Raw genomic sequence first — 12,816 nt, forward strand, 5'->3', positions numbered from 1 at the left:
TTAATCTAACCATTAATCTATTCATGATAAGCTATACTAAATGCCAAACTAGTGCCCAGTGATTTATGGTTACATATTTTCTCTCAGATTAGGTATGATATGTTGGAATTCTAAGAAGCAAAACATTGATGCTCAATCTATAACAAAAGCTGAATACATAGTTACTGCTTCAACTATAAATCAAACCATTTGGCAAAGAAAACTTTTAGATGATTTGCATGAAAAACAAGTAGAAGCTACACCTATTTATTATGATAACAAAGTTACAGTAGCCATAACAAAAAAGGTTAATCGATTATAGCTCAAATGAGCAATTAGTTGACATTTTGACTAAGGCAGTAAACACCAAAAGGTTTGTTTAGATAAGAAATAAGTTAGGAATGGTAAATAAGTTTGTCAAGGAAGAGTGATGAAGCTATAAAGTAATAAAGTTGGCTATTAAAAAATTTTGAATTTTTGAAGATGGTTCTAATGCAGAAACTTAAAGTTGATGTGGATTATTTTTTCAACCTTAAAATGATGAAAACTTACTTAACCATCTTGTAATGCTTTTGGTTAGATTGCAACTAAACCAAATAGTAGTAGTTGTGTTTACTGTAGTTTGATAATTAAGGTTTGGTTAGCTTGTAAGAAATGGTATGGGTAAGCTTCATTTAAGCTATTATTGTATTTGGATTTAGTGAAACTAATGTAAATATAAATGTATGGAAAAAAATAGAAAATATTAACTATTTTACAACAACAAAAATCTTCCATTCTAGTTCTCCGATTTCACTCCTATGTTTTTGTATTTTTTTCACGCTTTCTTTGTACACAAATCTCCATTAAAAATCAATCGCTTACCCATGCCTAAGGCCGAGAGTTCAATATTATTATACTGCTTTATATGACTTTGTAAGATAGATTGATAACATCAAACAAAACCCCATCAAGAAAATCATAAAATCTTCAAATTTTCATGTCAATAAGCTAATAAGGAAACATGAGGAAACTAAAAATTCTTGACTTAAGGAAAAAATAAAACAAGAAAATATGTGGATACCTTGGCAAGAATTAGGTAGAAAATGAAGGGTTTCTTTGTGTTGGAGATTTGAATGCAAGTGTTGATCTCCTTCTTCTTGTTGTTCTTCTTCATCGTCTAAGCTGAAGAGTTGTTAGTAGTAACGACAACAGTGACAACATGTAACACCCCGAAACTAATAAAAACGTACAATAAAATTTAGAAATGTTTAACCAAATAAAGTGCTGAGCACACAATTTTTTTATAGTCTTTTTTAATTGTTTTGAATTTAAATATTATATATATATAAAAATTAATATGTCTAGTTCTATTCTAGAAATTTTTGTAAGTTTACCTATTTAATATAATTTATTAAAATTGTTATAGGATTGAGTATTAAACCCAAAATTTATTTGGCAAAGTTTGGGACCGATAAAGAAATTTAACTTTTAAAGCTTTCTGAAATATTTTTGAATTAATTTTTTTTATAAATAAATTAGCATGTCTAGTTTGATCTTGGAAAATTTCACAATTTTATACATTATATGCTATTTGTTAAAATTGTTACAATATTGTGTGTCCAATCTGGAAGATGGCAATCTTAGTGATCTGTGAAAGAAATTCATTTTACATGACTTTTTAATTTATTTTCAGGTTGATCTTTTATTTAAACCATCAATATGTTAAGTTTAATTCTACAAAATTTCGTAAATTTTTGAGTTATACTGAATTTCATAAAATTACTGGAAACTAGAGCTATCAAACCTGAAAACTGTTGACAATCTTCATGAGTTGTGGGAAGAGTTAATTTTTGTGAAGTTTATATATATATTTTTTAAGCTGAATATTTTTTTAGTAAACTATCTATGTGTCTTCTTTGTCCTTGCAAAGTTTTTTAATATTTAAATTTGTATAAAAATTTATAAAATTTATGGAACAAAGGTTGTACAGTATAGACATGTGTTAGTTTGGTATAAAGTTGTTCGTTTGGATACTTTTAGAATTTGTGAAATTAGTTTTGAATTAAGGTTCTTCAATGGAATCTAAGAAGAACTGTAAGATTTTGTTGATTCAATTGAATTCATTGATTGTGGCTAGGAATCTAAGAAAATTTTGCGTGGTTGTTTGAAACGTATAAGAGTTTGTGTTGATCTTTGCTCTTATTTGAGATAAGTAGAAATTATTTATTTTGTATTTGCATACGTGTTTGATTTTTGACCCTACATGTTTGGACATGACAGTCAAATATGAAAATTTTGGTTTCTCTAAGTTATAAAATATTTTCATGCAGGTTTTCTATTAAACCGAAACATTTATACAAGTATTTTTGTAACCTATATAAATATTCCATTTTGTTTATATATAAACGTTTTCATAAATTATATAAATATTTTGTTTTGTGTATATATAAACATTTTTGTGAGCTATATGAATAATTTGTTTTGTTATGTAATACCTTTAGGCAAATCCACAACGGAAAAGCAGGAGAAAAATATTGGGTTTGTCTGTACTTTGTTTATGTATCCTACATCGGTTAGAGATAGGAGAATTTGACCGGTTAAATAGCCTGTGAGCTCTTTAAATTGTTAAGATGCATTTTGGGTTGCAAAGCTCAGAAGCAAAACCATGCTAGACTGTGTGTGAAGAGTAGACAATATCTTGATATGGGTCGAGTTATTGAATCAGAAATGTTAAAAATGGTATCAGAGTGGCTCTGCATGTCTTCTTGAATGATGGTGGGCCAAACTTCAATGTGGATGTTAAGTCTCATAAGGGAGTGTATATAGTACCCTTAAGCAAATCCCACATCGGCATAGCATAAGAGAGTACTATGTCTATGCATTCCACATTGGTTAGAGATAAGAGAATTTGACTAGTTAAATAGCTTGTGAGCTCCTTAAATTGTCAATATGTGTTTTGACTTGCAAAACCTATAAGCAAAATCATGATGGACTGTGTGCCCAAAGTAGATGACATTTTGACTGTGGATCGAACTGTTGAACTAGGGATGTTAAACCACGATAGACTCTGTCTACAGAGTAGACAATTACCATGATGGACAATATCTTAACAGTGGATCGGCTATTGAACTAAGGATGTTAAACCATGATAGATTATATATCTAGAGTGGACAATATCTTAACAATGGGCACAGGAGCTCCTTCTTTCTTCTTAATGTCGTTGTTCTTAGTCTTGACTTCCTCTTTCAAGAGCTCAACGTTCTCTAAAACAACCTTGGTGCTTGCCTCATTTGTTATGAAATCTCTTCTTTTCCTCTGCTTCATTCTTTCTTGATGAGCAGCTTCTGGTTGGAGGCGCCTTTATATAGTGGTGATTGGGCCAATACTGAACGAACACATGGAGTTCCCATTGGATTAACTTTGTAGGCCGTTATTTTAAGCGGGAACAGCCATGCCAGTAACAAGTTGTAATTGCAAGTAGTGCCAGTGGAACGATCATCATGAAATAGTTATCTTAATTAATTTAATTAGGGCTTAGCTTGTTCCGTTTTAGCTATTATTGTTTATGAACAGATAAAATCTACTTTTTAACAAGAAATCTACATAAATAGATCAGTGGTCGTAACAAGTTGAATTTGACGCATTCCCCAATGGGTCATGTTGCAGACCGCCTAACTGCTTTGACATGTCTAATTATCTAACATATACTCTTGTAATAGTTCATTGTTGCTGAAATATTGTTTTTCCCACATGCTTTAGATCAATGACTAAAGAGTATGGAAGTTGACAAAACACAACTTTTTTCCGTTTTCATTAAAGGCTGTTTGGGTTCTCTTGTAGATGAGCATGAGGTTTTTGTGAGCTTACCTAAGATGCAAATCATTTAGTATTAGAACTATGATCACGTCTTCTAGTTAAAATGGTAACGTTAGCACTGTAATGTTGGACCAAGGCTAGCTCTAGCACCGAGCTAGGGCACAATAAGCTTGGGTGGGCTGAGCATAGTTCTCCCAACATTCTTATATGTATGTAAAAAGTCATGTTTTTCTATTCATATTACTCATAAAATGAAGCAATATTGTATATGCCCAGCATGTGCAATATCACTGTAATTTTTAACCAAACACATTTCCTAAAATTAAAAAGATAATAAAAGAAAAATGAATGACAGAGATGCGCAAACACCAGTATGTATCTACCACAAACTGCATTTGCACTCCATTTCTATGACATCTTGGGGAGATTAGGAGCAACGCTAAGTAGAAATGGCATACTATGATTGTTTCCTAGCTTAAAGCTAAAATGAATTCTGGAAAAATAATCTCTACAGTGAATGCCATATAACCAGGCCTTTCTTAGTGCGACAGGCTGTAAGTTGGAGCAATGATCCTGTTGGCTTTCTCAAACATTGGCTTTTCAATCTGGGAGACAGTGAAAGAAAGGACCATTGGTAGGAAATGAGCAACTAGAATTGGTGACAAGTAAATCTAACTAATGAAAGCAGTTGAACCTTAGGTTTCTGAATGAACTGGCTTTGATTGTCCTCTAGCTTGGAGACTATCAAACATATCTTCTTTATCGCTGTTGCATTTACCCAAAACATGTATATGATTATTTAAAATGAGAGGAAATTTGTTTAACAGGAAAAGGGTGTGGCCTGGCCTATTACCTCCTCCATTATCTCCTTTAAGAAGGTCATCATCATTGTACCACTGCAATTCAATATAAGATCAGAGAAACCTGTTAAGAAAATTTCATAGTGGTTTAGCCTATTATCAAAATCTGTTGTCAAAACGTATCTTAATAATTTAATGAGCTCATACTCTATTTAAGCAATCATATTTTAACATTCTAAAGGATATGGGATATACATTTAAATCCAACATCTGTTTTGCTTTGCCTAAGAGAGTGTCACACTGTCAGAGTAAAGCACATGAATTGCAGTAAGTCTCTAGGAAAATCACTACTGCCAATCAATGTTTCAAGATATTCAAACAATACGCCAAGCAAGATTATTTGATTAAAAAAAAAACCTGAAAACCTTACAAAATTCTTGAAACCCCATCATGTTCATTCCTGTGAATTCTTTAAGAAAACGGGAAAATTCACAACTGAACCAAGAATTTCATAATACAAGCCTGAAAATGTAGAGGCAGATAAGAAAACTTCATTTCTTCTAAATCCAAGGATAAAGATTCTAATAAGCCTTTTGAGCTTATTTTCTTTTCCCTACAGTTTTCTCGTCAGCCAAACACACCAAGCCAAGAACCGAAAAAAAAAAAAAAACCTTAAGCCCATTACACAAGATTGTAAAGAAATCAATACACATAAAAGCAATCCCAAACATTCCACAAGAAATGGACAAGTGAATCAATAAACTTTTGTGCTTATTTTCTTTTACAGAATTTTTCTCATCTAAGCAATCATAATTGATCCGAGAAAGTTTAATTAGGCTTATTTACTTGGGTATGTTGGGCAAAGCAGTAAGTGCAGATAAAGATATGCAGTGACACTTTAATTAGTGATATTTGGAAAGGAGAGAAAATAGAAACTATAAACAAGAATTTGTGTTTTTTTGCAGTAAAATGCAACTTACAAGTCTAACCTGAAAAAAAAAGCTCTGTTTATTATATCTCAACTACACTTAGGGGGCGTTTGGTTTGGGTAATGTTTGATTACTAAAATAGAAAGATTACCTTGAAGATAAATTACTTAGAAGATTACTGAGTATAAATGATTACTATATTTAATAAAATTTGATAGATATAAATAAATATTTATGTTTGGTTAAAGGTAATAAAAGATTACTAGTAAATTATTTTACTTAAATACCCTTAAATTTAATTATTTTTAAATATTTTTTATATTATTTGTCATATTAATTAAAAATAAATTTATTTTTATCTCAAAAAATTAATAAATAATAATTTTTCTATAATAAACTTAAGATTACCCCAGTAATCTTTAAATACCTAAAGTGAAGGTGGTAATCAGATTACCACCTATATTACCTGTCACGTCAGCATTGGTAATAGAAGATTACTGTAATATTTTATTACTGACAAACCAAATAAGGGAATAAAAGATAGATTACCAAGGTAATCTTAAAAACTCTTAACCAAACGCACCCTTACAGGTAAAACTAGCAACACTACAGTGGAAAAAAATGGAGATGCTATGCTACACAAGATCAGCTCCAATAAAATGTCTCCATCTCAATCAAATCATCATGTTAGCAGATTATCTAAAAGCAACTCCAAACACTAATGGGTATAGATACATCTCTTTTAAAAACTCATATAAACTGAAGAAGAACAGTTATGCGGAAGACCGCGGAGGGGGAATTCTTAAGCAACTGCTGGGTCAGGCATGCCTATCGGATTCCACATTTGATGTTGCGGCAGCATTAGCAGCAGTTGTGGTCTTGTCCAGACTCTGAGCCTTCCTCAAAATAATTTGGATCTGACAACCCAGAAAGATGGATGAAGAATAAGAACTTGTAACGGGTGAAAAAGAAGGAAGCTAAGTTAGCAGTACAACCTTAGGTTTCTGAATGAAAGAACCTCCATGAACCATCCATCTAAGAACCGGTGCAGATCAAAAATCAAGAAAAAAATATAGTTTGTCGCTGCTGCTTAAGTTTCGAGCTAAGACATAATTCATTCAGTAGCCTAAGGTTCAACTGCTTTCATCAGTTAAATTTACTTGTCACAAATTCCAGCTTCTCATTTCCTACTAATAGCTTCATCTCTTTCATTGTCTCCCAGATTGAAAAGCCCGTTTTTGAGAAACCCAACAGGATCACGGCTCCAGCTTACAGCCTGCAACAGTACCAACAAAGGTCTGGTGATACAGATATTCACTGTAGAGATTATCTTTCTGAAATTCCTTCAAGTTTTGAGCAAAACTATAAATATCTTACACCGCTTAGCATTGCTCATAATGTCATCAAGATGTCAGAGGAATGGAGTGACGATATAGTTTGTCGTTTATTTATCCCTTGTTATTTTTATTTTTAAGAAGTGTGCTTTAAAAATTATAGTGTTGTTGTTGTTGCTCAAATTAGGCATATACAATATTATTTCATTTGACAACGAGTATTAAGAATAGAAAAACTTCTCAGTCTCTCTACTTATCTTTTCTGCCAAACAATATCGTTTTATCTAGTAATGGGTAAAATAACGCCGTTTTATAAATGAGTCGCAAACTTTAAACCACACATCTAAATTACAAATTCGAGCTGCAGATCCGAGCCATAATTTTAAGTTGAACTAGAATTACAAATTCGAACTATGAATTTATGTCAAACTAGATCCAAACTCCCTATAACTCAAATTCGGTTCGGTTTAAAAAACACTCTAACTCATCTAGCTTGAACTTGATTCACATTTAAACAAAACAAATTTAAAACAAGTTGAGCTCAACTAACTTTTATGATCGAGTCAGCTCAATTTAAATCCAGCCCAATGATAAGCATCGATTAATCAATCTTATTATCTTGTATGGTGAAAGATAAATTAAATGAAGTGAGGATAGGACAAATAGCTAGGTTTTTGAACCCACTTTTTGGATACTTACATCTATAGTTATGTGATTAGTGACTTTATGAGGTAGCTCAGGCAAAGTGGGAGTAGTAGAATGTCATGATTTTGGATAAGGGTTCCAAAAAGAGTAGTTGAATTTCTATAAGAATCTCTTCATCCACTTTAGAAAAATGCTTATTTAATCAAACAAAAGGAACATGTTACAATATAATTGGTTATCATACTAACAAATCTGCCTGTCTTTTGTCTCACAATTCTCAATTAAAAGTTCTCAACAAAATTAGCTAAAGCAACTGATCTTGAGGGTGCAGTTGATTTGCAAGTTTGTGTATGCATGCTTTTTTTTTTTTTAATTTTTCATTTGGCAAGGTGTAGAGATAAAGAGACTAAGAAGTTTTGTTTTATATTCCTAATACTAACCGTAAAATGAAGCAAAATTGTATATGCCCTACATGAACAACAACATCAGAATTTTCAACTAAACAAAATTCCTTAAAATAAAAAGATAACAATGGAAGAATGAGTGGCCAATAATATCTTCACTCCATTTCTATGACATCTTGGTGATATTAGGAGGAATGCTAAGCAGAAAAGGCATAATATAATTATGTCTAAGGCCAAACTTAGAGAAAATCCAGAAAGATAATCTCTACATTGAATGTTAGTATCACTAGTCCTTTGTTGGTGCAGCTGCATGCTGTAAGCTGGAGCAGTGATCCGGTTGGATTTCTCAAAGACGGGCTTTTCAATCTAAGAGACAGTGAAAGAGATGATGCTATTGGTAGGAAATGAGTAACTGAAATTTATGATAAGTAAATCTGACTTATGAAAGAAATTGAACCTTAGGCCACTGAATGAATTAGCCTTGATTGTCCTCAAGCTTGGAGGCTATTAGACATATCTTCTTTGTCCTTGTTGCATTCACCAAAAGCATGTATTTGATTGTTCAAAAATGGGAGGAATTTTTTTAACAGGAAAAGGGTGTGGTCTGGCCTCTTACCTCCATTGTATCTTTTCAGAACGGCGTCATCCTTGTGCCACTGTATGTTTATCTGCAATACAACATAAGATCAGAGAAACCTGGTTAGGAAAATTTCAGAGTGCTTTTTCATTTCGGAGAACTATTTTTAGCATCCACGGTCTAATAATCTGATCCAATATCAAGATATGTTGGTATGGGACTCAATGTTTATTATAAATACTAGAATAATTTATCATGGCTTTTGGGTTTTACAACCCAAAAGACATCTTGATATCTAGTGGAACTCACAACAATCTTAGCGATGTGAGATGCACATCTAAACCCAACATCTTTACTATGTTTTATTGATGTAGGATTTGTCAAGGGTATTGGAGTATCATAGTAAAACACATGAATTGCATTAAGTCTCCAAGAAATCCCTACTGCCATACAATGTTTCAAGAAATTCAAATAAAACGCCAAACAAGATTATTTGTTCAAAAAAAAAAAACTGAAAACCTTTAAAATGTCTTGAAACCATATAATTTTCATTCTTGTGAATTCTATAAGGAAAGGAGAATAGAAGCCTAAAAATGTTGAGGGAGATAAGAAAAGTTCAATTCTTCAAAATCCAAGGATATAGAATCTAACCCTATAGTTTTCTTGGCAACAAAACATACCAAGCCAAGAACAAAAGATAGAAACTTAAGCCCATTACTCAAGATTGTAAAGAAATCAATACACACAAAAGCATAGTTCCCAACCATTTCACAAGAAATGAGCAATTCTTTTACAAAATTTCTCTCATCTAAGCGATCATAATTGGTTCAAGAAAGTTTATTTACAGGGGTATGTTGGGAAAAGCAGTAAATGCAGATATAGATATGCAGTAGCAATGTCAAGATTGGTAAAGCACATGACTTACATTAAGTCTCCGGGAAAATCCCTGCTACCTACCATACAACGTTTCAAGAAATTCCAATAAAACGCCAACAAGATTATTTGTAAATAAAGAAATCTGAAAACATAAAAATTTCTTGAAACCCCATCATTTTCATTCATGTGAATTCTTTAAGAAAAAGGGAAAAAATCACAACCGAACAAAAAATTTCAGAAGGGAAGCCTGAAAATGTAGAGGGAGATAAGAAAGCTTCAATTCCCCTATAGTTTTCTCGGCAACCAAACATACCAAGCCAAGACCAAAAAATAAAAACTTAAGCCTACTACACAAGATTGTAAAGAAACCAATACACATAAATGCAATTCCAACTATACCACAAGAAATGAACATGTGAATCAATAAACTTTTGTGGTTATTTTCTTTCACAAAATTTCTCATCTAAGCAACCATAATTGATCCAAGAAAGTGATATTTACTTGGGTATGTTGGGCGAAGGAGTATGTGCAGATAAAGACATGCAGTAGCAGTGTCAAGATTATCAAGTTACCCCTTCTTGTAAATTGATGAAGACAAAGTAACGCTTCCACTACGAGCAATAGTTCCGGTGCCATCTCTCAAGTAAAAAACTCCATGCAACAATGGCGCTTCTTGGAATGTTGGAGAGGCTTTAGACTTTTGTAAGGGAGTCTGTTGTGATGGGGGGCTGGTCTTATGTAGAGGTAATAGTTATCTTTGGGGCCTAGTGTTTGTTAAGAGCATTCGGTTAAAGGTAGTTTTAAAGACTCATGAGATTGCATTTGTTTCCTAAGCAGCCTATGCACCCAATTCATTACCACTCTATTTGTAGGCCGTTATTTCAAGCGGGAACAGCCTTACCGGTAAAAAGTTGTAACTGCTAGTAGTGCCAGTTGAACGACCATCATGAAATATTTATCTTAATTAATTCAATTAAGGCTGAGCTTTAGTAGTAATCAAAAAAATCTCAGCAATTTTGCGAGTTATCTGTTAGACTTAGATTATAACAATAATATAAAAGGAAAAGGATGAAGGAACAGTATGTACCATGTCCATGGCTTAGATTATAACAATTATTGTACTGCTCTATGTAACACTGTAACAAGTACATATTAATAAGATTAAACAAAACCCCATTTAGAAAATATGCAGATTTCCATGTCATTAATTTTTCATTTTAGTAAAATGAAGAGAGAAAAATGAATTAAAACCATCCATCTAAGAGCCTATACAGATTAAAAATAATATATATTTTATATAAAATCAAAATTAAGCATTCAATTAGAGTTGAATTCAAACCAAGTTTATTAGATCTCGGCTCAAGCTCGGCTCAAACAAGTCTGAAACAAGTTCAGCTCAAACGAACTTGAGCTTGGGTTTTGGGGTGTTCAACTCATCAAGCTTGCAAATTTAAAAATTTTGATACAAAGCAACGTCATTTTGACTAATATATATTAAAACAACATCATTTTAATAACAAACTAGCTAAATGCTTGAGCTTGGCTCTTTTTAAACAAGTTGATCTCGAGTTCGAGTTTAGTTCCATGCAAATCGAGCTGAGCTCGAGCTTGGCTCGGCTCAAATCCAGCCGTATTTTCAATCATACATTTTATGAAACCTTTTTGAGGAATTATGATGAAATATATAGTTAATAAAGAAAATAGGAAAAAAAGTTGATACCTTGGCAAGATTGTGGTAGAAAATGAAGGGCTTCCTTTGTTATCTTCATCATGGAGATTATCATTCTAGAATTCCTTAGAGCTGACAATTTTTAATTAGACCTACTAACTCGACAAAACATGATATGAAAAAAATCGGATTAGGATTAAAATTTTTTGACACAAAATTTATTTTAGGTCAACCTAATACGACTCAGAAATTAAATCGGATAGTGATAAGGTTCACAAGAAAGGAATCTGATACAACCCAAATCAATTCAAATATTTTAGAGAAATGTTACTTTAATAGAATTTGTCAGGGATAAATTATAAAAATGTTGAAAGACAATATCAACAACAATTGAAATCTTTGCAGATTGCATGTAGTTGTAATTACTCATATTATTTTTTTATTTTTATTTAAATATTTTATTTATTATTAAGTAGTCAGAATGTGATATGGTTAGTTAGATTGTTAATATGTTTTAAAAGTCTTAGTATGTAATTTTTAAACCATTTGTAAACAAGATAAAATATTATATTGTACGTTTTATTAATAGTAGGTTGGGATAATTCGATGAAGAAATTAAAATAGTAAAAACACCTTGGAAAATAAAAATAATAGATAATTTCAGATCAATTTGGATCGAGTTGGATCAACTCAAATATTTAAGAGTTGGGTTAGGGTTAAAAATTTTTGACATGATTCTAATTTAGATCGAGCTAGAATTGAAGGTCTTTAACAGAAAACCCAAATTGATACAATACAAACACGATCCGATGACACGAACTGTCAGTTTTGAGCTAAGATATAATCGTATTATGCCATTTGTACCTAACGTTGCTCATAATGTCACCAAGATGTCATAAGAATGGAGTGAAGATATAGTTTGTCACTCATTTTGTGATACCTCTAGGCAAATTCCACATCGACAAAGCACAGGAGCGATGTTATATCTATCTATGCATCCCATATTGCTTGAGGATGAGAAGATTTAACTAGTTAATCCCTTGTGAGGTTCCTAAACTGCCAAGACACATTTTGGATTGCAAAATCCATAAGCAAAACCATGGTAGACTGTGTCCCCAAACTTAACAATATCTTGATAGTGGCAAGGCTATTGACCAAAGATTTTACAATGGTATCAGAATGGCTCTATGTGTCTTCTTGAGCAATGGTAGGGCAAACCTCAACTAAGATGTTGAGTCCCGTAAGGAGGGTGTATGTGATACCTTTAGGGAAATCTCAAATCAACAAAACATGAGAGAGATGTTGATCTATTTGTGCATCCCACATTATTTGGGAATGAGAAAATTTGACTAGTTAAATGATCTATGAACTCCTTAAGCCTTCAAGATATGTTTTGGCTTGCAAAACTTAGAAGTAAAGCCATGATAAACTAAGTGGACGATATCTTGACAGTGGGTTAGGCTATTAGACCAAGGATATTACACATTTTTCCTTTGTTATCTTTTTATTTGTGGCAAGTGTGTTCTGTTAAAGATTACAATGCTATTATTTTTGTTTTGAATATTCAATGTTGCTTCATTTTACAATAAGTATTAGGAATGGAAAACAAAACTAATGGTCTCTTTGTCTCTCCTTCCTTCCAAACAACATCGTTTTATCCTGTATAGGTAAAATGATGTCATTTTGTAAATGACTCACAAACTTTGAAGCATGAATCTAAGTTACAAATTTGAATCACAAATACAAACTATAAATTTAAGTCGAACTAGAGCTATGAATTCTAATGATGAATTCAAGTCAAACTC

The 12,816-nt window shown here is 32.2% G+C and overlaps 1 protein-coding gene across 4 annotated transcripts in view; it reads left to right on the forward strand.

Annotated features, from left to right (window-relative positions):
* The window catches only part of LOC123210122 (protein WVD2-like 3), a 64,668-nt gene that overhangs the window by 35,406 nt on the left and 16,446 nt on the right, over positions 1-12,816 (forward strand). Inside the window, exons 5-6 of one of the 4 annotated variants that reach the window (XR_006501208.1) lie at positions 6,098-6,637; positions 6,729-7,084. The exons of 2 other annotated variants lie outside the window; for them this stretch is intronic. The gene's annotated coding sequence lies outside the window, so the exon portion shown is untranslated. Of the gene's footprint in view, positions 1-6,097; positions 7,085-12,816 lie in introns of those variants that run through there. One more of the 4 variants, XR_006501207.1, reaches the window with a different exon arrangement.

Source organism: Mangifera indica, chromosome 3, assembly GCF_011075055.1.
Source record: "Mangifera indica cultivar Alphonso chromosome 3, CATAS_Mindica_2.1, whole genome shotgun sequence".
Taxonomy (NCBI): Eukaryota; Viridiplantae; Streptophyta; class Magnoliopsida; order Sapindales; family Anacardiaceae; genus Mangifera; species Mangifera indica.